At 43.5% G+C, this 23,930-nt stretch overlaps 1 protein-coding gene and 2 long non-coding RNA genes across 6 annotated transcripts in view; 2 read left to right on the top strand and 1 right to left on the bottom strand.

The window, feature by feature from the left end:
- Positions 1-23,930, bottom strand: part of asic1b (acid-sensing (proton-gated) ion channel 1b) — an 80,902-nt gene that overhangs the window by 37,021 nt on the left and 19,951 nt on the right. The window lies entirely within an intron of this gene.
- On the top strand, positions 802-1,987 carry LOC119122738. The gene is made up of 2 exons (XR_005097943.1): positions 802-955; positions 1,204-1,987. It is a non-coding gene; the product is annotated as an uncharacterized LOC119122738 (long non-coding RNA).
- LOC119122737 lies at positions 9,514-10,550 on the top strand. Of its 3 annotated transcripts, none has more exons than XR_005097942.1 (2): positions 9,514-9,671; positions 10,325-10,550. It is a non-coding gene; the product is annotated as an uncharacterized LOC119122737 (long non-coding RNA). The 3 variants fall into 3 exon arrangements; XR_005097941.1 differs by having other exon boundaries at positions 9,814-10,550; XR_005097940.1 differs by having other exon boundaries at positions 9,754-10,550.

Genomic DNA, 23,930 nt, shown 5'->3' with positions numbered 1-23,930 from the left:
CAAAAAGAAGGATTGACCTGCAACCTGGCGAGGATCCAAAACATTTGTAAAATGTCAGCAAAAAGTCATGCAAGACTTGAATGCTGAATAAAACATGCATGAATATCTGATTGGGTCACCGCTCTTTCACAGACGTCAGTGGAGATTAGCCTTTAATGTTAGATTTCCTATCAGCGCTGCCATTACCGTCCGCCCGCCCGCCACGTGCCAGCTTGGCATCCATTGAACCTTTGACGAATTAAGCTTCAAAATGGAAAACAAACAGGTTGATTTTCAACACAAATCGTTCCAAGAAATAAACACTTGATTATTTGCTCACAATCTTAATGCAGGAGTGTCCAAAGTCTGGCTGAACTGTCTATGTTTACTTACATCTCACATATCTGATTATCTCTTATGGCGCAAACTTTTATACATCGTAAATATTACTATGAATATATGGCTGCTATTTTGTTATTGACTGCTGTATTCGTACTCTTTCATGCGTTCTATTTTTTATTTTTTTTTGCAGAAGAGACTCAGGAGTGTCATTGATATTCCACACATGACGGCGAGGCTCTTCCGAAAGGTGGGGAAGGGAGGGGAGGGGGTGGTTTAGCGTTCACGCAAGAGGCAAAAAAGAGAAATGTAAGTCAACTTCAGTAATGACCATAAACATATCAATCACCACAGGAATGGAGGCCGCTTTGGAGTCAATGAACCGGGTGGGTGACTGAGTGTGAGTGATGAAGCGAGGGATAGCGGCGCTGGGAGGAGTGGGAGAATAAAAGCAAGCAAGCGAGCGAGCAAGCAAGCAAGCAAGCAAGCAAGCATGAGCTCTCAAGTAGCGCCTGCCACTGCAGGGTGTCTGGCTTTTATATCAGCACACGCTGACTCGTGCGGGAGCTTTGACCATCAATGGCGCACCAATGCATTACGTCTTCTCGCCTTTTCACCACTTGACAGCAGCACCAAGGTGAGGATGGGTGTTCGGACGAGGAACTTGATGATGGTGGCATAATAACAGCTCAAAATCAATTCAACCGGACATATTGTGATCACTGAATAGTAGTCATCAATAACTCAACACTTAAGGGGATGACTCCAGCAGAATTATATCCCGTCATGGTCAGAAGTTGGTCGTCATTCCCTGCGGTCTATTTTATCTGGAAGGTTTATTGGCAGTAACGTACATTCCTGTTACTTGTCAATGTTTGCAAACAGGTAGGCGTAGAAAAATGTATCGCCAACCTTTTCTGTGGCACGTTGGAAGATGAACAAGTTAAGGCAACTCTCACTCCAAAAAAGATAGAGGGAGGGGATTGGCTGGAGCTCCCGCAGGACTCGGACAAAACAGCTGGCTGGACAATTTGACAACAATGAAATGATCCTTCACAATGTGATAACATTATCAATAACCTAATGGGCAACTTAATACCTATTGGAAATAACATGATACGGTAATGATCAATAACTGCACGCACGTAAATGATGAATGGGTGGTCTTCATAAGTACAAGACTGGATAACGGTTATCAATAAGCATATGCCTAACTTGCAGAATCAACGCTAATTACTCATTAGCCTTCACAAAATATCAATAAACGAACAACTTGATGGTTTTTTAACGCAACCCTCCAATTTAAAAGAGATGGTCAAGAACCACAAAGCATGTTGTCTTCACATGATGATGTGAAGACAACATGATTCAATGGACTGAATGGTCATTAGGACATTGATTCATGTTTGCAAATGATGCAATGATTCGCTGTCAATATCCTTCAATCGACTTCAAAGTCGTTGGACTGCTGACCATTCACGTACACCCGACGAGCCAATCGGCCGGCCGGCCGGCCGGCCGACCGACAGCAAATCAATCCTGATTACTGTGGCTTAACAAAGATCAATGAGGGTTAATGGTCGCGGTGACTTTGTACCGATCAACGTGGGACAACAAGGACACGCTAAACTGTTTCCCCCTCACTCTCCAGAGCAAGTGAAATAAAAAATAAAAAAGTCATTTTGCAGGAGGTGAATGCGAGCACCGAGTTGCGGTTTCTTCTCCATGGCCATTCCTTCTCGTCTTCACCGACATCCCTATTTCCAGCCACACCTCGGGGATGTAGCGGCCTACTCTGATGGAGATGGAGCTGCTCCAAGGACATCTTCCTTCTTCCAACTTCTTAACTAGAGCCCTCATGGTCAAGCCATCTCTCTCAGTTGTTGTTGTATTTAATAGCAAGAGCCCCGTGGCTACGTTTCCTCATTAAGAAGCGAGTGGAGTAGCACGCCGGTGCTACCAATATGTCTCCATTTAGTCGTCCGCCTGCAAGGCTTTCCGCTTGCCCGCGTCTCTTTTTTTTTTTTTTTTTAGCTCCACTTGACTAGATTTGGTGCGCAAACACAAAGTGCCGAGTAGATCGAAGCTCCCTGGCTAAATTTGTTCTACTGTCATTCAGACCGTGCGGCATTTCCAATAAGAAGCACAGCCAAACAAATCCAGACATCAGTGACGGCATCGGGATAACAATCGGGACTTGGCACACAACTCCCATGACAAGATACTTGGCAAGTTCTGAACTGTCAACAAAGTGCTTGGATGCAAAGCATGTGCCAACCCAAATTCAGCTGAACTAAGACAAACTGAACAAACCTTTGCACTAATAAAAGCTGACTTGAGTTTATGCATACAACATTCAATTTAGGTGGGCAAAACAGACCTGCCAGCTTTATGCTTAAAATACTCAAAATGAACACCGTCAAATTGTGTCAACGTAAAGGGGATATCGATTATAATTTGCTATTCACAATTGTTGTTGAAACTGTGAGCTAACACATTGAGATCATTGTTGACGTCCTACAGCTAATTATTTCTCCATATACTTCCTAAGTTTAAGAGTGAGAGAAAGACACAAAACTATAAAGGCAACATTTTCCGTGATCAAACTTCAAACCAAGAAAGTTGGCGCGGCTTCATGCAACCAACAGATGTTTTTGTTCTCCAAAAATATTGAATTTTCTGGAATGTTGAGACCTCGTACCGATGTTATGATGCCTGTCTCGAGAGACAGATCCTCCAGATTGCTTTATGGCGTTATGCAAATGAGCCTCTGTGCTACTTCCCTCAGCCATGATTAAAGGAAGTGTTAGATCACACACAGGTCTGCTTGTGTCTTATTAAAGTTGCCACCCAGGACAGAAGAAGACTACTGCTGCTGCTGCTGCTGCTGCTGCTTCTGCTGCTGCTGCTGCTGCTGCTGCTGCTGCTGGTGGTTTCTCGAAAGTCTTTTTGCTTGCTGAGCACAGTGGAAAGCACCTAATGAAAATGATGCATTTACTAAGCTTTCTTTGATATGCTCCCTTAGGAGGGGAGGGGAGCCTCGTTAGCACAAGTCATCATGCATGCACTGAATGTCCTACAGGCAAGCAGCTCACCTTTTCTGGGGCAAAATTAGGGCTGTTCGAGCTTGTACAAAGACGTAATTAACCTTAACCGTCCTCCTTAAAGCAGACTATATTTCAAAACAGGGTTAATGGCTCATTTTCCAGTATACTCACACAATTGCCAGACACCAAATCCACGTCGGTTCTCATAAAAGAAGAAAAGAGAGAGGGCCAATTAAGCACTAAAATATGCTGACTGTGGCAGTGCACTTGTATGCTTTAAGTTCATGAAAGTAACATTTGACAGAGTTCTGAAACTTCTGACCGAGCACACCACACACGCGACGTATCCAGCGTTAATTGCGAGGCTTTTACGTCAAATCACATTGCCACCCGTCACAGGCTCAGACTGTTTTATGAGCCAGTAAGATAGGTTAAAAAAAAAAAAAAAAAAGACCAACAAGCCACCTCTTACTCTACTCTGAACACAAAAAACACCACAAACCAATTTTTTGAGGAAAATCTTGCAGAGACTAATTAGATCATAGGTATGCCTAGCCTGCATTGAAAGAAAAGATCCAGTCATTATTTATTCTCCGATAGTTCAATCAAAGTAAACTAACGCTTGCATTAGACCTCTTGATGCACTTATTAGAGCCAAAAGAACACAGAGACAAGAAAAAGAAAACATCAATCATCCCTCTTCCAATTCCCGGAATCCATACAATGGGGCAAAGAGGGAAAATGATCAATATTGAATACGTTTAACATTAATTGATCATTTTTTCCAGCAGATCGGGGAAAAATGATACAGGGTATATACATATCTTCAAGATATTTGGTTTTAGACGTGCCATAATTGGGCATATGGAGGGAAAATACTCAAACTTGGCCCGACTGTACATCCTGCTTTAGGTGTGTTATTATGTCACTGTAATTGTATTTTTTTTCCTCTGAAATGAGTGGCTCTGACATCTCCCAAAAGGTCATCACTGAAGTGATGGAGTAGCGTCCAGCGATAAAATGTCCGCCTATTAAAGCCAGATGGGCCATTTTCCCCAAAATGCTGCCGGAGGTCTTCAGACCACTTTGACTTGTTGGCCAATTTCAGCCAGGCAATAGACACCATGACGCATCATAAGAAAGAAAGAAAGAAAGAAAGAAAGAAAGAAAGAAAGAAAGAAAGAAAGAAAGAAAGAAAGAAAGAAAGAAAGAAAGAAAAAGAAGTAAGTAACACTTGCCACTTCATGTCTCCAGCCGGATGGAGAGTGAACAGTGAAGCTTGACGGAAGAACAAAAAAAAGAAATAAAAGAGAGAGAAGGGAATAATGGCAGCGAGCGACGGAAATGCCAACAGGGAGGGAATGGACAGCCTTGGGCCAAGCGCCACAGACGCAGGGCTCATTAAATAGCGTCTTCTCGAAACGGCAGGACGGTATGAGCGAGCGCAGCCCGATGGCGGCCGGGCCGGGCCGGGCCGGGCCGGGCCGCTCGCTTCTGCGAGGAAGAATGATTGCCGGGGCAGAGACCAGAAACAACAACAACAAAAGGGCAAGACAAATGGAAGCGGGCCGGAGGAGGGGAAACCCTTGGAAGGAGAAATGTTTCATGGCATTCAAACTTATGAATCAGCCAAACTAAGAGTGTGACAGAGTGGATGTGTGTTTTTGTAACAATGTTCACTCACTAAAACTCCACAAAAGTGCATTACGTTGGAATGTGTTACAATTAAAGATGTGCTACAATCAAATATAGCATTAGCATAATTGCCCAAGTCATTTTTTAAATATTTATGGTCACAATATCAAAAGTTGCCAATGCACTCCCTGGGAAAATTGGTAGGAAAAAAAGGAAACTCTGCCAGTTCATTTTTTGAAATGTATTTCAATGAACTTGGGGCCACATAGTGTGGGCCATCTTTTTATGGAATGGGGTATTCCAAATTTGAACCTCAGAAATGTGTTTGTTTGAGTTGTTGACTATTGTGCTTACGTTTGATCCCATTCCATTTTGTTCCCTCGCATACACAAAGAGCTCCTATTTGATCATCTATCATAGCCCATCAAGTCATTGATTTTTCACAAAGACACACCTCCAAACAAGATGGAGCTTGCAGGCATGCAGGTAAGGCTGTCAGGTCTGCAGACGCTGAAGGTTAAGACGGTGATTAAAGTGGGAGCACGACGCCTTGCCCTTTTGCCATCGATTGCGGCGGGCCCTTGCAGCTACTCTGTGGCTTCCACGAGCTCACGTTTCCACACGCTTCTTCACATCTCAGCTGGGGACTCTTCTTTTCATTTGTCCTACTCGTTGAGTTAATATGCCGACTATGCCGCATTTACATACTATAGAGGAAATAGTGGCCATCGTTTTCTCGTCTGTCGCTGCCGCCGGTGTGCTGACGATCAAGACAAATATTGCCTCTATCTCACAGCAGGTGGCGTGCCTTGGCAAATTTCTCAACGCTGACAGCTTCTCAGATAATGAGCAGCGCATTCCAACATAATTAAAGTCCAGGCTCTGTGATATTTGCAGTGAACACACACACACACACACATGGTCACAAGTGAATCAGAAGGATAAGCTGAACACCTTTCAAAAAGACTCCATGTTATTGGTGCTTCCTTGTTGAAGAGGAAACGTGTGTTCTTCTTGCATGTATAGTTTGTGAGCAACACAGCAGACGAGTGTGGAATTTAAAGACTGACAAAAATGCAACGAAAAAGAAGGTTAACCGTGAGCTTATCTGCATTCAGTGATCTTCCACTTTGATGGTGTTTAATAATGTCACCATCGTGGCTATTCATTGATGGCCAAGACTGCTGTGCATTATTTTCTTTTTTTGCCAACAGTGCTCGGATTGAATAAATGGTTTAGCACGTTGGCGAAGGACAAGTTGAGGATAAAGGTTGTTCGAGCCGCAGCCAATCCAAGCGGAAAAACCTTCACTGGCTATGCAATCAATGTACTTTCTCAAGACACAAAACCAAACCCAATACTTTTATAAGTCTGCTCACAGCAGGATGCAATACATCCAGTATTTCTTCAAATAGTCGCCCTAACTAAATGGATGCCACTTTTCAATTTTACTTTCAGCTAAAAAAAAAACTGAATAGACCATCAGTTATACTTAGAAAATGGTAATTTACCGCTAAATATTATTGCAAAATTGCTTCCAGATAATAGCTTCCCCACAAATAGATGCCTCCCCTCCCCTCCCCTCCCCTCCCCTCCTCTTCCATGACCTTCAGGCTCACAGTGCACACAACAAATGTCCACAATGTAAATTGTTATGATTGCACGGAGGATGAAAACTTGATACTTGAAAGGTTGGAATAAAGCGGCACGATAACGCAAGCATCCACAGCCGTGGAGCCTCTCTGCACGCTTGAAAACATGGACGTGATCATCCATCTGAGCGTTCAATCAAAAGGACACGCGCTAATGCAACACCAGTGGCGACTAATTGTAATCACATGGCCTGGTACTCCATCCCAATCAGAGCCGTATTAGTGCATCTTCATGTCAGATGATGTCAACTTTCTTCACGCTTTACGGATGACGCTCGTCAAAGTAATATGCGCGACTCTTAGCGTAGAAATAGGCTCCGCAAGCGCACACAATTTACATCGGGAGTACATCTCAACTTGGAATTGTGGAAACATTAGCTTTGCAGACCATACGGAGTAATACAAGAAGCTACTTTGCAACCAGAGTCACGGCTGGCTACTCCCCATTCGGATAAGTAGGAGATAATGCCTTCCTGGTATCTTGGTAATCAACGGAATGGAAACATGACCGACAGCCTGTCAACACAATATTCTAATCCATTTGACATTATGAACGTGTTATACATGAATATGAAAAAGACCATGCTAATGGATCCAGTACTATGAATCAATTAAGACCAGCAGGAGCTCTAAAATCGAGCCCTGTGGAACTCCTTTGACACGCCTGTGGTAGGGTGAGTGTTTCAAATGAGCACTTCAAGTTTACAATCAAGGATTGACAATTGTATTCTGAGATTAGATAAGGTTTTAAGACCGAGTAAAACGTCAAGCCGGGAGTAGCATGTCAGATTTTGAGACTTGGTCAAAAGATACAGCTACGTATGTAACTTCATGAAAGATAGCCAATCATTGACAATCATCTTTTCCAAACGGTGTTCCGCTTTGATTCACATTGGAGCAAGGTAGCAGGCCCGTGTGCCCAAAGTTATTTCAGCCACTATTCATCTTGCAAAAAGCAAATGCCTGCCCTACAAGTGGAGATGACACTTAGATTTGATCACACGCCACAAGTGACAAACTAGTTTTGAATGAAGACGAATGGGTCAGTGGGCCCGCCCGCCTAAACTGCGAATCCATACACTGATCCGCCAATGACCTTTTGCCATGCAAAGACAAATGACAATGAAAGCTCTCAGCGCAGATGACCTTTAATACAAGCCAACGCTGGGAGACTGACTGTGTGTGTTTATCAGATGGTTAAACAAGGCATTCATCTGGAAAGATCGAGCGGAAACACCTTTCACCCCTTGCTCACCGCTACATTTGTCTTCATCAGCAATAGAAACTGTACACACAAAAATGAAAGCGACATCAGGTACTCAGACGACCAGATGGACATACAATTCAATCGCATCATGAAAAAAAAGACCTTTACTTCAGAATGAAAGATAAGATAGAGTGATCATAGTTTGTGGTTGAATATTCGGAAATGTTAAAATGACATTTTTTATTTAAAAAAAATAACAACCCCAAAAAACAATGTTTGCCCGGACAATGTGGCTTTTGCTGGCAGCGGGACCTTTTGGCACGACACGCATCTTAATTCTGGAGCCACCCACCCAGTCGCTGTCAGTGTCCGGCAGTAGCGCTGATATATGAGGGAGGGCCAAGTCAGGACAAGGCAGAGCGGACGGGTCAGGAAACACACCAGAACAGCGGCGGAGCTCTTTTCTTGATTAATTGGCTGACAGTGACGATTGCCGCAGCATAAAAATCATGCGAGCCACACTCAGGAGTGAGAAATCCCAACAAAGCGCGGCAGGTGAATGAGAAAAGGACCAATCATTTTATGGATATTTCATCCCTACTTGTTTTGCAAATCCCACAAAATATAATGGTGCCTTAAGTGACTTAAGAGATTCATTTGTTGACGAAATGAACTCGGATGTTTCCAATTGAAATGAATTCAACTGCCATGAATGTGTCAAATCCCTGCAAAAGAATTCACAAAATGTTGTTGTTTTTAAAATAGAAATAGCACTGCAAAAAACAAAACAGAAAAGAAAGTCTTTTACGAAGCGTCGTGTTGGTCAAAGTGTTTGTGTTTATTTGTGTTGCTGCGTGCCTTCAAGGCAGCGTATCCGAGCAACGGACGTCAGGAATTGTGACTCCAGCTTGACCATGTGCTTACTTGGCTGTGCTGTTAGCCTCTGCTCCCAGCTCCTTGGGAGTGTTTTGAATGGACTGTCTAAAACTGGCGAAGCAAAAAAACAAAACCCTCACTCCAAAAACTTGTAGGTGAAAGAATCACTCTATAATGAATGTGTAGGATGCAGAGAAAAGGGCAACAAGTTTTCAAAAATGCGGCTGAGCCCTAAAGGCACTTTTGTGTGTTGTCTGCTAATGAAAACCAGGAGAATGTTTCTCATCCGGCTGGCAGCAGAGGAGAAAAGCCTCCCTTTCCTAAACCTCATTTGGCTCGAGCAGCGAGCGATAATGTGCTTTGTTTATGGAGATTAGGCTTATTAAGAAACATGTCATTTGCACTTTGTGTATTTGGGCAGATTGCCACATCGTAATTAGTTCTGCATTGTCTTTTTATTTATTTGTTTTGTTTTCATTCTCCAGTATTCTCCACGTGTCGCGCAGAATAAACTGATGGCTATATACGAGCAAAAATGTCAAGACGTGACTGAATTACACGAAATCCACGACACTCTTTCTCCATTTTCCAACAGACTTTTTCTGAGAAAGGCAATATTGACCTTGGAATTCAATAGCAGGGTGCATACTGTACTGTCAGAGACCACACGCATGACAAGGAAGAAAAACAAACAAACAAACAAACAAACAAACAAACAAATATGGTCTCGATGCTCTTACGGTGTGTGATTTATTCCAGATGAGCAAACCACCCCCACAAACTAATCTCTACGGACACATGCATGTTTCTGCCAGCCTCAATCACTTTTCCGAGCAGATGGGGGAAAGCAAAAAATCTCGCTTAACACACACCAGACGACAGGATATTTTCTTATGGACATGCCACAATGTGGACTCTGCTAAAGTCCATCCAAAGGTGAGAAAAATGCTAATATTAGGCCTGATTTCCTAAAGCTGTGAGCTGCTATACATTCTTTGAAGCTGTCGGAGTTGCTCAGAAATCAATGGCAGTCTAAAAGCCAGCAGTCCCAGTCCCAGTCCAAAGGACCTTTCAGCAGGTGGTGGCTGTCTTCAGGGCCAGCGGAAGCAGATCTGGCTGGCTAAGTGGCACCTGGGTGGGAGCAGTATCGAGCGGCGCAGTCGGCTGACTTTTACAGATGTGTTGTGATGTGGTTATTGGCACAACAGGTGAGCTGTTATTGTCTCCCTGGCCTTTTCACCCACACCAATAAAAGATCATTGTTGGCGTCGACGACTGGCGTTTTTATAAGGTCAGCCTCGCTCGGCTGGAGCTTGAACCGTGGGGCGCTCGCTCGCTCGCTCGCTCACAAATGCATTCCCAAGATCGAACCGTGCGCTGCTTTCTTACTGTGTTTGAAGTCAAATGTTGCTCCGCTCTGTGTGTATCATTATTGGCCTGCAGTCTGAACGTAGCCTAGCCAGATGAGGAAAATATGAGAGTTGGGTTAGGGCTTCAACATTATTGGGCAAAATGCTCAGTCTACAACTAAATAATAGAACTGGCCTCACTGTTCAAAACATTTGAACACCTTTTTTTTGTTATGAAAGGATCACCTGGCCATTGACCAGATTGTCTTACCTCAAAGTGAGATCAGAGCTATAAAGTAAAAGCTCCATTTCATCCCCATCTGCTTGAAACATATTGGAGCGGCCAGCAGCATTTCGCCGGAGGGTCAAAGTAAACGATGTGTTGTGTAAAGCATCTCTGCAGGCACCAATGATGCAAAGCCTTTACCACTGCGTTTGCACCTTAAATGCCTTCCTGCTGATGGAGCCGACGATGGATGGATGGATGGATGGATGGATGGATGGATGGATGATGCGGGGCGTTTTGTGCGCAAGGTAAATAGTATATAGAAAATACCCTCATTCAGCAAGTGGATGAACTCACGGCCTTTCTGCCAGCCTATAGTAAATAAAATGAAATCCTTCGTCTGATCTGTGACCGAGTGCCAAAGTGATAAACGTCTGAGAAAGACCATTGCGTGGTTATCCACATTTTTCCCCGGCAAATGATGAGAGGGCAAGCCTTGTATGTATCAAAGAATGAATATCAGCGAAATGCAGATGATTAGACCAGCATGCTAAGCCTGTTGAAGCAAAATACAACATCCGCATCTGATGCACAAAGCTGACTATCACGCTATGGACACCGTTTATTTGCTCTTATGGGAGCTCCCACGGCCACTCGGCGCTGACAATTCGATTAAAAATGAGATGAGTAAAGGCAAATGGAGGAATGAGTAGTATAAAATGCATAAACAGACTCATAAATAAAGTCATAAATATGGCGCGGGGACTTGAAAGGATTGTTATTTAAAGAGGGTTTGCCAAGGCTGAGGCTCATTTCTCAAATGCCAAAATCAATGAATAGACAGACAGCTTCAAGGAGGCCAAAAAGATTTGAGGAGGGAGGCAACAAAATGGAATAGCACAACACACAATGATGATGGAATAGCACAACACACAATGATAACGTTTGAATGAGATTTGCTCATGACATTTCATTGACTAAACGTATTTTTGAGGTGGATTTGGTCCAAAAAGTGTGAGAATCCTTGACCTCGAAGTAAAGCAAGCCAGATTCATTTGAGCTGCTTTCACTCTCAGCTGCAAATGAGCCGCAATATTTCAAAGGCAGTATTGAGCAGAAACGCAGCAAACATTTGATGAGGACATCATCTCCATTTGGGAGGAAGCATCTATTTAGCCCCGTTGTGTGTTGCCATAGCACCAAGGCAGCAGGTTGCCGTTGCGCAGCCTGATGACAACAATGGTCAAACTAAATGTGGCTTAGTCCCCAGGGAATGGCTAAAACCTGTTACTTTCTCTCACTGACCGACCGACCGACCGACCGACCGACCGACCGACCAACCAACCAACCAACCGACCAACCAACCAACCGACCAACCAACCAACCAACCAACCAACCAACCAACCAACCAACCAACCGACCAACCAACCAACCAACCACAAGCGTCCACCCGCCTCCTCGCCACATCATACAACCAACGCGGTGTAACATCGGAAATATGTTATGGCCAGAACCGACTGCAAAGCAAAGAGGCAGCAGATGCAACACAGCAGTTAAAAAGGATGATCCAAGGTTATTACTGGGTGTTAATGGGCCATACATAACAGTGTGTGTGTGTGTGTGTGTGTGTGTGTGTGATGTTTCATGCTAGTTTGTAGTCCAACTCTCTTCTTGGTTGAATTGCTCCTAAAGTATGCATTGCGGTGAAGCGCTATGCATGTTAAAGACAGATAGTTTGAGCCAGTGGGCAGAGATCTGCGGGAAAAAAAGGGATGAGCTTACTTCAAAATCAACTATGTTACTTGACTACACGACACTCCCTTGGATAGGTCTATTAGGAACAGGAATGCACTTATTTCACCAGAGTACTGATACTTGATAAAGCCATTATGCCTCACTAAGTCTCACTCAAATAACACTTTTTAGAATAACAACAAAGTTATCAGAACTGATATGATCAAGGTTAGCTCATTTGTGTCAACTTGACTGGAAAGTTAGTCAAAGGGACATTATTGTGCAAATGAGCCCCACTGTTACACCCACCACAAACCATCGAGAAAAGCTCACTCACATTTTCAGAACTGTGCAGATGACAATCCGTTGTTCACTTTCACACTTGAGGATGGGCAGGCAACTGTTTGCTTACAAGCAATTAAAAAGTCCATTTCCCCCATTACATATGGTCGCAGTTCAGGCGCGATTCTTTTTTCCCAGAAGCTTCTGCATGGTAACTCTTTTCCAAACATGAGATTGCTCTGATAGAGGGGGGAAGACAGTATGGACTCAGTGGCCTGATAGCTGCATTTGTGCAATGCTTTGCTGGTGTTGCCAGGGCTCGGTAAGCCTGCTAATAGGTCCGGCATGTTCTGGCGCTCATGACTGCCTGCAGGGTGAATGAATATATGTTTAAAAAGGTCAACAACTCTGCCAGGGAGAAGCTCACGCGCGATATGTGCAAAGTCAAGACAATTGGATGGCGACACTTAAGAGCGGGTGGGCAAAGCTTAAATCAATATGACACCAACTAGAATGGAGGCCAAAATAATGGAATGCTCGGCGACGGGGAATGATCTCGCAGACCGACACATTTCTGATGAGGCGAGAATAAAGACAAACCTTGAATAAATTGCTGTTGGAGTGAGTGTTTTTGGAAAGTGTGAAATCACACCGCGTCGCCTCTCGGTGGGACATTTGCTGAGCGTGATAGCAAGTAAATGGCAAGCCACTTGGCACGCTCCATACCCCCGATAGCTTTGGGATCCAAGTCCAAGGTCTTTTTCTTTCACAATCAAGCAAATAGCCACTCCTCCTTCAGGTATCAATTTGGAGGTTTGCACTTCAAAGCATTATGCTGTTCATTTTGTTTTCGCAACAGCACCAAAGAAGGTTGGCCTCATTGATGACCACTTCCCCAGCCAATTCTTCCAGCAGGATCTCAAGGTGTTCCCAGGCCAGCCAGGAGACCCAGTCTCTTCGCCGTGTCCTGGCTCATCCCTGGGGTCTCCTGCCGGTGGGATATGCATCTCACCGGGGAGGTGTCCTAATCAGAGGCCTGAGCCACCTCACCTGGCTCCTCTCAGCAGGAGTAGAGGCTCGTGCATAGAAATAACAAAAAAACAAAAACAAAACATGCTTCAGCTCTGTCACATATCTATCACTTCAAATTGTTACCAAACAATGGTGGTCCAGTTCAAACATCCCGACACACCCGTTGTTGGCCTCGGGCATTCAGAAAGGTTTGGGCAAAACAAGTAAGCGGAGCCAACACCAAACATCAAGCCGTCAGTCTCGTCGGTATTTATTTACGACATCAAACGCATGACGTTCATTCCGCTTCATGAAATGTCATTCCCAGCCAGGTTGATGGAGAGCTTTGGGGTATTTAAAAGACGTAGCGGGCCCTAAATCAAACGTTGCAAAAAAGCAATTCTCTTCAAGGTGACCCGCACGGCTTTGCACAGAGTCATATTAATGAGGAACTGAGCTGGGTAGCAAAAAAAAAAAAAAAAAGTAAATTCAACTACTACCAAGCAGGCAAATGAACAAACTAAAGTCCTGTCCTTCCAGAATGGGCCCAAGGTTGTTTGCACAGTGAACCTTCTGTCGTAAAGAATTACATTCATTAGCAAGCCAATCGCACTGAGCAGTATTCAAGAGGCTTTTGACAAATTACAATTATCTAGGGGCCCTCTCCAAGACCTGCCATTTTGGGGAAGGCGCCCCTCCCTTTTTCTATTGCTGCACCCTTATTGAAGAAATGCAAAGACTACGTACCTCAGCGCGCATGACACATTGCGCTCTACAAAGCTGAGCCTTAATTGAATGCTATTCATCATTTTCAATCGCTTGGCTTCCATGGTTGGGAAGAGAAGAGATAGAGGAAGCCACAAAAGCGTCTTTTTGTTGTTTCCTATGCGATTGGACCAATTATGGCTTGTAAATACAATACAATTGTCAATAAATGTATTGGATGAATTATAAAGTAGGTCAATCCTGACGGCAAAAATGGATGAACTTTTTATTCCCCTCCACACACATTACAGAAGTTTCAGAATTTGAGAAGAAAAAAAAAAACGTGCAGATCCAACTTTATATCCTAATTACCAGATTGATGCCTTCTACATTTCAGAAGTAATACAAACCTTGCATCATCCTTTGCATGTATTTGTTGCAGATGATAATTTGCTACTCCAACTCCTGCTACGTCACCACCACACAGCATAGTATGAGACCGGCCGGGTAATTAATCACATCAGTTACGTAGCACCATCCATCACCGCTGCCTGCTTGCGACATGGTCGAGCAGACAATCAGACACGGGCAGACACACGCGCGCAGCACAAAACACACACACACAGTTTTGTCAAAACACACACACACACACACTCTCAAAATATTTTCCGAGATGAAGAGTGAAGCAGACGGAGTGCCGCCTCATGGCCAAACGTCTGCAGGAGTGAGTGACTGCCTGTCAAAGCAGCATCTGTACACTTTACAGGTGGGGAGGCAAACCAAACAGCCATTCCCATGGGGGAACAACTGCGAGATGGAAAAGAGAAGACACAAACTGCAAGAAATGCCACAATGACAATATGCAGACTGCTTTGCTCCTGTCAACAACAAGGAACAATTCGTTATGTATTGAAGAGGAAATGGGAATTTCAAACAGAACTCTGATATCACAAGTCTACATTTGCCCCAAAATTTACATGGCAAAATAAACGTCTCAAGAATGCAATGAGAGTTTTGGGTGATCGTTTGTGCTAGGACGAATAAACTATTAATGAAGGCCAATATAATCTCTTCCAGGCAATGTAAATTATTTGTGAGTTTGCGGCTGTGCTTGGTCCACTGTATTCTTGTCAATTAGTGTTGAGAACAACGTAGCGGCGGAGAGAACACGCCAAGCAAATGCATCCCAAACCCAGTTGGCAATTTTTCCAAGTGTTTAGCAAAAGAAAAGGTGAGTTACCTGATGCGAGTCTGATCCAACTAAACTCAAAGCAGCCTAAGCAGCTTTTGGTTTTGATTCCTTCTTTTATCCAGTGCTATCTGCTAAGTGGCACCCAGCTTACCTGTGAAGTCACGACTAAAGACACAAAGTGTGGATGGAGGTAGTTATAACAAGGGGTCGCTGTAGCCGAGTGGCTAATGCAGACTGAATCGGAAGGCAGCATACTGCTGCAGGTGGACAGACACCGGCAAAAGCAGCCATTGGAGAGTACGCGCTGCCAATGTTGGATTGGACCCACTGCAAGTGGCGCTTGATAAAAGACGGACAATAAATCCCTGGCAATGATGATGATGGCTACCGGGTTGAAAGCCTTCCCTTATGGATGGATGGATGGATGGATGGTTGGATGATGGATGGATGGATGCAATTGTTTTTTCACAATATTGTGAGTGCTGCTGCTGCTGCTGCTTTGTCCTCCTGGCACCAGCTAAGACAACAATCGAGGCTCACAGATTTCAAATTTCCTACACAGCAGTAGTAAAGCAAAGATGAGGATTTTTGATCACCTCCTGCTTCTTAATTCGACGAGGATGGAGGACTATTGGCGTGTCTTTTGAATTCCAATCCATCGCATGTGCCATCACTTGCGCCTTTCCCGAAATTGAAAGGTCCTCTCGTTTCAATTGCAAAATCCCCCCAAATTCCCTACAAGGATTTTGGTTCATACCATAAGTGTTTTTCCGCGGGAGGAATACCTCCTTCACCGCCCCTCTTTCATGATTGACGACAGGAAAAATTCGATTACAGCTTCTCACGTGTCTCGGGGGAGGCCTTTGAGTTAGGAAGGGAAAAATGCTCAAGATAAATATAGAAGAAGGAGTACGTATTTTGATAAAGCATGTGTGGCTAGGGGACAGATGATAAAAAGCTAATGGTTGCACAGTATCAGCATTCCAATCAATCACTGTCACAACAAGGTGGAGTCCAAGAGCTGCGGGACCATTTCAACCTGTGCAAATGAAACAAACGGGTGGTCAACTCACAGCACTTGCACTGAAAACTCACATACGTAGATAGCAAAAGAGGTGCAAAGTTCCATGATGTGGTATGCTTCAGATCACCTTTCCTCCATGCTTTTATATTCCCGTCATTCTGGTACAATTTGGTCCAAAAGGAGAAAAGAGGTGAGCTGAGTGAGAAGGAGTCGGAAGATGAGATGAGATGAAATGAAATGACAAAGTGCAAGCAAAGAAAAGTTGTGTGAACCACTGTGAACTTTATAAACATCAAAACAGGTTCAGCGGAAGGTTAACGTCCCAACAAACAGATGTCTCCTGCCATAAAAAGGAGCCTTCAAAATGATCACCAGAGAAACGGCAGCGCGAAGGCCGTCTCCGAACGCTTGTTTGTCATTCATCTTCGGACAAATGCTGCTCTTCTTTAGGGGCCTCAGTATAATGTGTTTTTTCAAAGTCCTTAAAAAGTAGCGCTTCCAATCGATTCCACGCTGCCCGCACTCGTCCAGCGAACGTCCCCGTACACCATTAGCGACATTTTCACCGAAAATGTCTCATGAATACAGACTGGAAGTGAACAATAAATCGGTTATTTTAGATTGACGCAACCTTTTTATGGATGAGAGTTTTGCTCCAATGGGCCCCAGTCAGAAGCAGGTACGTATTTTCCGCCGATGGGCGACACTAAAGCGGCAAACCTTTGGTTATTCCATAGCATTAGGCAGAAACATCTTTTGACGGTATCAAACTTATATGTGTGTGTGGTGGAAGGCAAGCAAGCAAGCAGACGTTCGAGGGAGATGAGCAGAAGGCAGATGAGAAAGTTGCACAACATAATGTCAGGGAGAGGAAATGATGCAATGCGAGCAGACGCAATGGTGTACATGGGGAAGCAGTGTTGCTGAGATTGCTGAGGTCCTAAGGTGAAGGCTGCACGGCTGGAGGGTTTGTGTGCTGCTCTTGATGCACGCTATGGTGTTTGGATGTCACCTGTTGTGGTCGAGTGCTCTTTGTTTATCTACGCCTGTGTGAGTGTGTGTAGATATTGCCTCATGTGTGTCTCCAGCAAGCTCTTATTTTTTCCACACCAGAGGCCCAAAACACCGCCACCAAAATGAAAAGCGAACATACTGTCAAACTTTTTCCCCCCCATTTATAATTATGCACAAGAAGTTATGCATATTTAGTTTCCAGGTGAAATTTTAGAACGAACCTAAAATGAGCGCTCATTACTTTTTCACAGGTGTCAAATGCGGAAAGTAAAATCCGTGGCACAGTTTGACAGCTGTTGTATACTTTATACTGCGCATGAAGTGCAAGCCGCCGATTAGAGAAAATGTCGAAAGCTTCCGTTGGTAATGCTGCATGACATGTGAATATGAAAAATGAGACCCCTCGCCAACAGACTGCTTCAATTGATTGAAGGATCCACGCAAATCCATTAAAAAGAAAGGTAATTGCTCAACCTCAATCGGGTTTGTAATTCTTCTCCTCATGGCAAGGGATCGTGGCCCCTATTCCACAAGCAAAAATGCAAAGAAAATCAATCCATTGCTGGACTTTCTGGAAAACACACACACCTGCTTATAGATTCGCCGCACACTTCCTCCAAACTTCCTAATCTCGGCCCACCGAGATAAATAAAGCAGCCCCCGACTTGGGGCATATTTGACTGAAATGAGCTTGCGCTGTTTACTCCTTCATGCCTTCATTGGTCTGCCGTCAAAGGGGATCATTTTAGTGCTCATCTGCATGCAAATACATGTCCATACTATATTGGTCTGCTCGTCCACAAGTTGGAAAAACAATTACCTGCCTTCATAAACAGAGTGATTGCAGATTAATTAGCAAATGCTACTTTAGCCCCATACACACACAAATGCCATTGTGAAGAATAAGAAGTTCCTCAGAACATCTCTGTGGTCTTCTCGGAGCCTTGATTAAAACACTGGCGACATCTTCATTAGGGAGGGAGGGAGTTTATGTTTCCTTGGCCTTTTGTTTGCAGGCAGAATTTAACGGTGGTCTTTTGATTTGAATTTGCGCAGATGAAGAAAGTGGTGAATCAAAATGAATCATCTACTTTTGATTTCTTTGCAGAACTTCTTCAAAAAGGCGCTTGTAGATTCAAGTTCTGCAGCCATCTGGCAGGTGTCACTTCAAGTATTCAAATAGGGGAAAAAGAAAATCGGATATAAGGCTTAAATCCCAATTGGGCGCTTGGACCTGCAGGCTAAATCCACCCTTAGTGTCAATCCAGACTAACAGGGAGTTGCTAAAAGTTCACCACTTGGTCCTCTTTCAAGTTTGAAGCAGACAAGTGTGACCTCACAGCACACTCCTCTGATCTGCGTCTCCATTTTCTCTCGAGATGCTTCGAAGCACTTCTGTCATTTTGTCCGCTGGCATCGTCTGCACTGTAATGAAGTTCAATCTGTGAACGCTCGGTGGCCGCACGCCCTCCCTCCCTCAAGTGATCATCGCAGAGTAATGTTATATGCCCCGCCGATCAACGGACGGACGGACGGACGGACGGGTGATTCCGAGACGGTCCAATTGTGCAGACATCAAATCAGACTTGAAAGTTCTTAGGTGCAATGACTAGGCAGAATGTCAGTGAAAGTTGAGGAGGGTCCTCAATCGCAATGCGCAAAAAATGTTCAAAAAAACTTCCACCCTGATACAGAAAACAATGCTTCGAGAATTCACATGGGACGCCGTTTGTCGTCGTTAGTTGAGAATTCAATCGTGAGCGAGCGAGCTGCTAATCAGTGCAGCCAACTTGGCAATTCTTCTGACCTCTCTAGGCACTGTCGTTTTAAAAAGCCATGAGCATATATACTTAGAGATGATTTTTTTTCTGGACTCAGACTTCTTCCACAAGTTTACCCTCCGTGTCCAAACTGCAAAGCCACCTGTCACTGGGCCCGTTGAAATAGAAAGTTGATTCACTTCACAAAGGCGCTCCACAGACTATTTGTAAACAATTTTCCTGTTGCTAATTACTGTCTCTTCTATGCAAGGGAGAAGTTTCCTCTTTGTGAGCTGCTCAAGTGAAAATGAGGTCTGCACCTGTTCAGCTAAACTTTGACATTTATTATTCATTTCGCACATTCATGATTTAAAATGGAACATCTTGGCACTTTTGAAGCTGAAGCTACACTGGCTTCAGGAGGGCATGTGTGACTGACAGCCAGCCAGCCAGCCAGCCAGCCGGCCAGCCAGCCAGTCAGTCAGTCAGTCAGTCAGTCAAACAACACCTGTTCTTCTCAACATACAGAACATTGCACAGCTGAGCAAATATTAACACAGCCGGCCGGCACAAAATACTGGAGGACTTTGATTGCTCCTGTTTGGATACACTCAACTCAAAATCATTTGTATTTTGGCCTGGGCTGCAAATCTTGTTGACAGACTGCTCCAAGCTTTCTGAGGAATACATTGAACTCCAGTCATTTCTCCAGCCACAATTGCCGCCATACTTTCTAACTATTCTTTACGCGAGTGTACCAACAATTTGGCATTCAATGGAGGATTTCTGAGAAGCTAAGCACAAAAATATGTCACGATTTCTTTTAGTTACATCAATAAGTTAAAAAGTGTTGAGTTGCTGACCTCAATATGTCTGCTTAGAGTTGGGAAAAGAAAAAAAAAAGAAAAAGCAAGACACGCACACGCACACGCACACCTTTCACTTGGATCACAACACTTACTCCATCATCTCCTTTATCACTGGATTGGAGACTTGTGTCACTGTCATTCCAACAGACGCGCCACACCAGGGGAACACACAAATTCGGGACATACTATCTTAGAATTTTGTCATGAGGATCACACGTTCCACATATCAAACGCTGCCTGAAAACATTCGACGTACATTTGTATGTATTTGATTATTGTCCCAAACAAATCTATGACATCAGCACACAATGCATTTTGGAGAAAATGTACACAAACGCAATGTAAGCAAATTTGCAAATGGGAGACCTGGGGAAGAAAAAACACAAATGACAAAAGAGAAAGCCAAAAAAAGGTCGCCAACCAAAAATAAACATAAAACAACCAAAAGAGCAGCAATCGTCTGTCATTTGTGAAGGCATTGATTTGAAGCCACATTGGCCTTTTGCTTTTAGTGACACGTGCAGGTAACAATCATCCAAAATGACCAAAACACACTCGCTTATTTTTAGCTCTCAACATGCTGATGCGTCACGCATTTTCTGTTGTGTAATGAAAGAAAACAGTGATGTATTTGTTCAATTTGGTGGGGAGTGGGCTCATCTTCTTATGCTGACCTCTGAGAGTGTGCTGACACAATCCTCTGAGGGTGCATAGCAAATGTTCTTGCTGCAGTCAGCCAAGCCCGTTCCCAGGCTCCTCAACAGCACTGACTGATGCTGTTAAACATACCAACAAGGCAGCAACTGCTTAGCCCAGGAGAAAAAAAAAGAAACTATGAGAAGATAAAATCCAGCATCAAGAGAAGGCTATTGAATATTGCCACAACTTGAGACCAATCCATATTCACAAGGACGTTTAAAAACGACACGCATAATGAAATGCTTGTATTTATGCGGAATAAGAAATTCAAAACAAGTAAACATAAACTATGTCTTGTCACCGTGGGATAGTGGGAAACGTAATTTCGATGTCTTGACATGTGAAGTAATTGACAATAAAGCAGACTTTGACCTTGCCTTTGACTTTGAAATTTCAATACATGAAGAAAAACATCCGTTGCTTACTGAACACTAGAAGAGCAGAGAGCAGATTGATGATGGACAGCGGGGGAGGGGGGCAAACTGAAGACAACCATCACTTTCAAAACCATGCGAGGCCAGTTGAAACCCAACGGCGAGCGCACGAGGCAAGAAAACGAGAGGAAGAGATGAAAATGACCCGGCTAACACGCTCTTGTGCATCTCAACGGCGCCACCCAATGAATATCAAAGCCCGGCGGCTCCTGACAGACAAGCGAGCAAAGAAAGGGAGGGATGAGACGGACGGCCAAGTCTCTGAAGTCATGATGGGTGGAAATGCACCTTTTTTCCTCTTTCTTTTTTTTTTTTTTATCTTCAGCAAAATAGAGTCATTTAAGCTTTTTGGCACACACACCACTTTGACAAGTGACAAAACATGATGATCTTGTGTGACACAACTTTCGATCAACTCCTTTTCCTATAAAAGGTGCGATCATATGACAAATGATATGGAAATGCTCCCAACTTCTTTTAATGTTGGAGTAGAACTGCAGGGAAAGCTAAACGAGTGAGGTCTGCTCCAAGGACGCTTCAACTACGAAGCTTGTGCGTATTTTTGCTTTGGTTCCTTTCAGCTATTTTTGTACCAGGATTGTTCATTTGTATCACCTTTATATTGCTAAGCAAAGAGTGCTCCTGCATTATGTGCTATTATTTGAACAACCCTTTGTGCTATACAGACAACTCTTCATTTGTAAACACATTAGCCCTTTTTGAGCAAGCACCATGTTGCCATGTAATGTTACGTCTTTTACCTGTGTGTGTGTGTGTGTGTGTGTGTATGTGTGCGCACGTGTGCCTCGATCAGACATTGAGAAAAAACAAATTTTTTGCTTTTTTGTACTCCCTTCTGAATATGTAAACCAAGTGTTTTTTTTGTTTTTTTTTTAGTATTTTTGTCTATTTCCTATTGAAATATTTCCTGTTACTTGTTTAAATGTTAAATAAATAAACAAACGATTTCCTCAGCCTTGTTTATATGTTAAATAAAGAAAGAAAGAATCTCCCGAGCCATGCTCTGTCGGTCTCATTATTTTTGGTACGGAATAGAAAATGCCTCGGGTGAAAGCATCACACGTCTCCTTGTGTGGACAAGCACATCCAAAGTTAAATATCAGTGAATAATAAAGATGAAATCCCCACTTATACGGGTAATAACGGCATTAAATTAGTGATGAATAATAAAACAAATTACAAATTTACAAAAAAACAAATTTCTGAATTCCCATTCAGCTGACAAGCCTTTTAAAAGTAAAATCAGCCTCATCCCTCTCCTTCTCTTCTAAAAGGAGGGACAAAAACAGGAGCAGCGGCACAGTCCATTCTCATGAATGAGGTTTGATTTCATTCTCAGCCTGCTCGTCAGCTAATTAACATGAAGTCCTTCTTTTTCTTGCTATCTCACAGTCTGGCCGCTCCACACAATAGAAAGGCATAAAAAGCCAAGGATTTTCGCACCAGTGCGCTCCCAGATCATATCGGCGAGGTGCCATAAAGAAAAGGTGGCGGGCGCTTTCGTCTGGGCCCGGACGCAATTATTAGTCCCCGGCGATAATAGAACTCATAGTGAGGTGTAATGTCTTTTAGATTTGCACCTCATCATCAGGCCCGAAGCATCACCATAAATTACGGATCCGTGGTTGTTCCCGCATTTACATGTTCAATTGATGTCCATATATAATCTTAAGTGAATCAAACAAGCAGTGTTTTGAAAAAGCACCATTTGCCACTCACATGGACTTTGGCATCATTCCAACAGAGCAACCTCAAAGCGCTTGCCTTCCTTAACGGCCTTGTTTGGCAAACGGACGGCGGTTGAGCCTTTTAATTGGCCTATTAATTGGCCTATTATGGCATCTTTGCAGAAGACAAGGGACGGACGGGTATTTCCCTTCCCAAGGGGATTGAGTGAAGTGCTATTGATGTGCGCTTTGGATCCCGTTTACACCGCTCAACACTTGATAAAGGCTTCTGTCACGGGCGAGGATCATTTGACAGCCATGTGCAACATGTTCAACCAGCATTGTTGTGGAAGGAATGTTCTCCATCGCTGAATAGGTTGACATCATGTGGAAGTGCGTATGCTGCAATTATAATTCACATCATCATCATCATTGAATCGCGGTAAGCAGGACAACAGTCAATGAACCAGGAAAATGATGCTGTTTCAACACGGTTTTCCAAATTCCATTTGATAAAAATGTATTTTTTCAAAATGATTTCAAATTGTAAAACAAATGTTTCAAACTCGGGTACCCCTCCAGATTGGATTGAAACTGTGACTGCTGGGTGACTGACTTTGAAAGAAATGGCCTTCTAGGGGAATGGGACCAGTCAATTGGGATCAGGCGTTAAGACTTTAAAGACAGTCTTATAAATTGATACTTGCTCAATAGAGTTCGAAAAGAAGTACGTAAACAATTGCAGCCTCTCTCGTGGCTTGCTGCTATCCATTTTCTAAATACAATGTCACAAAGCGGTAGCTGAAAGCTGATTGTTTTTCACTCGTTTTGTCCATTACCCATTTAGCTGTTCTCGCAGTGCTCTTAAGATGTAATTGGCTGCTAGTATAAAATCGAAGCAACAGTTCACGCTGCAAAAACCCAGCGCGTGCATTTCTAGAACACTTTTGGACGTGAAATTCCCCTCACTTGGGATTAAAAGCATGGATCTGTGTAACCTCACGTCCAACACGCAAGTAAATCGTAAAGAGATGGAGTTTGGGAGAGAGACTTTTATACTCGTCAAGCTTTGGTGAAGGCTAAAGAAAATAGGACATTTTTTTCAGTGGGCTTCAAATCGATTTTGTTCCAACAATGACTTTGAGTCGGAATCTAGCAAAGAGTCTAGGCAGTGTGCTCTTTGAATGATGGCATTCGCTAATAGTGAT

Source organism: Syngnathus acus, chromosome 5, assembly GCF_901709675.1.
Source record: "Syngnathus acus chromosome 5, fSynAcu1.2, whole genome shotgun sequence".
In the NCBI taxonomy this organism is placed as follows: Eukaryota; Metazoa; Chordata; class Actinopteri; order Syngnathiformes; family Syngnathidae; genus Syngnathus; species Syngnathus acus.
Note: the sequence above shows the minus strand (reverse complement) of the source record. Positions and strands in the feature narration are given on the sequence as shown.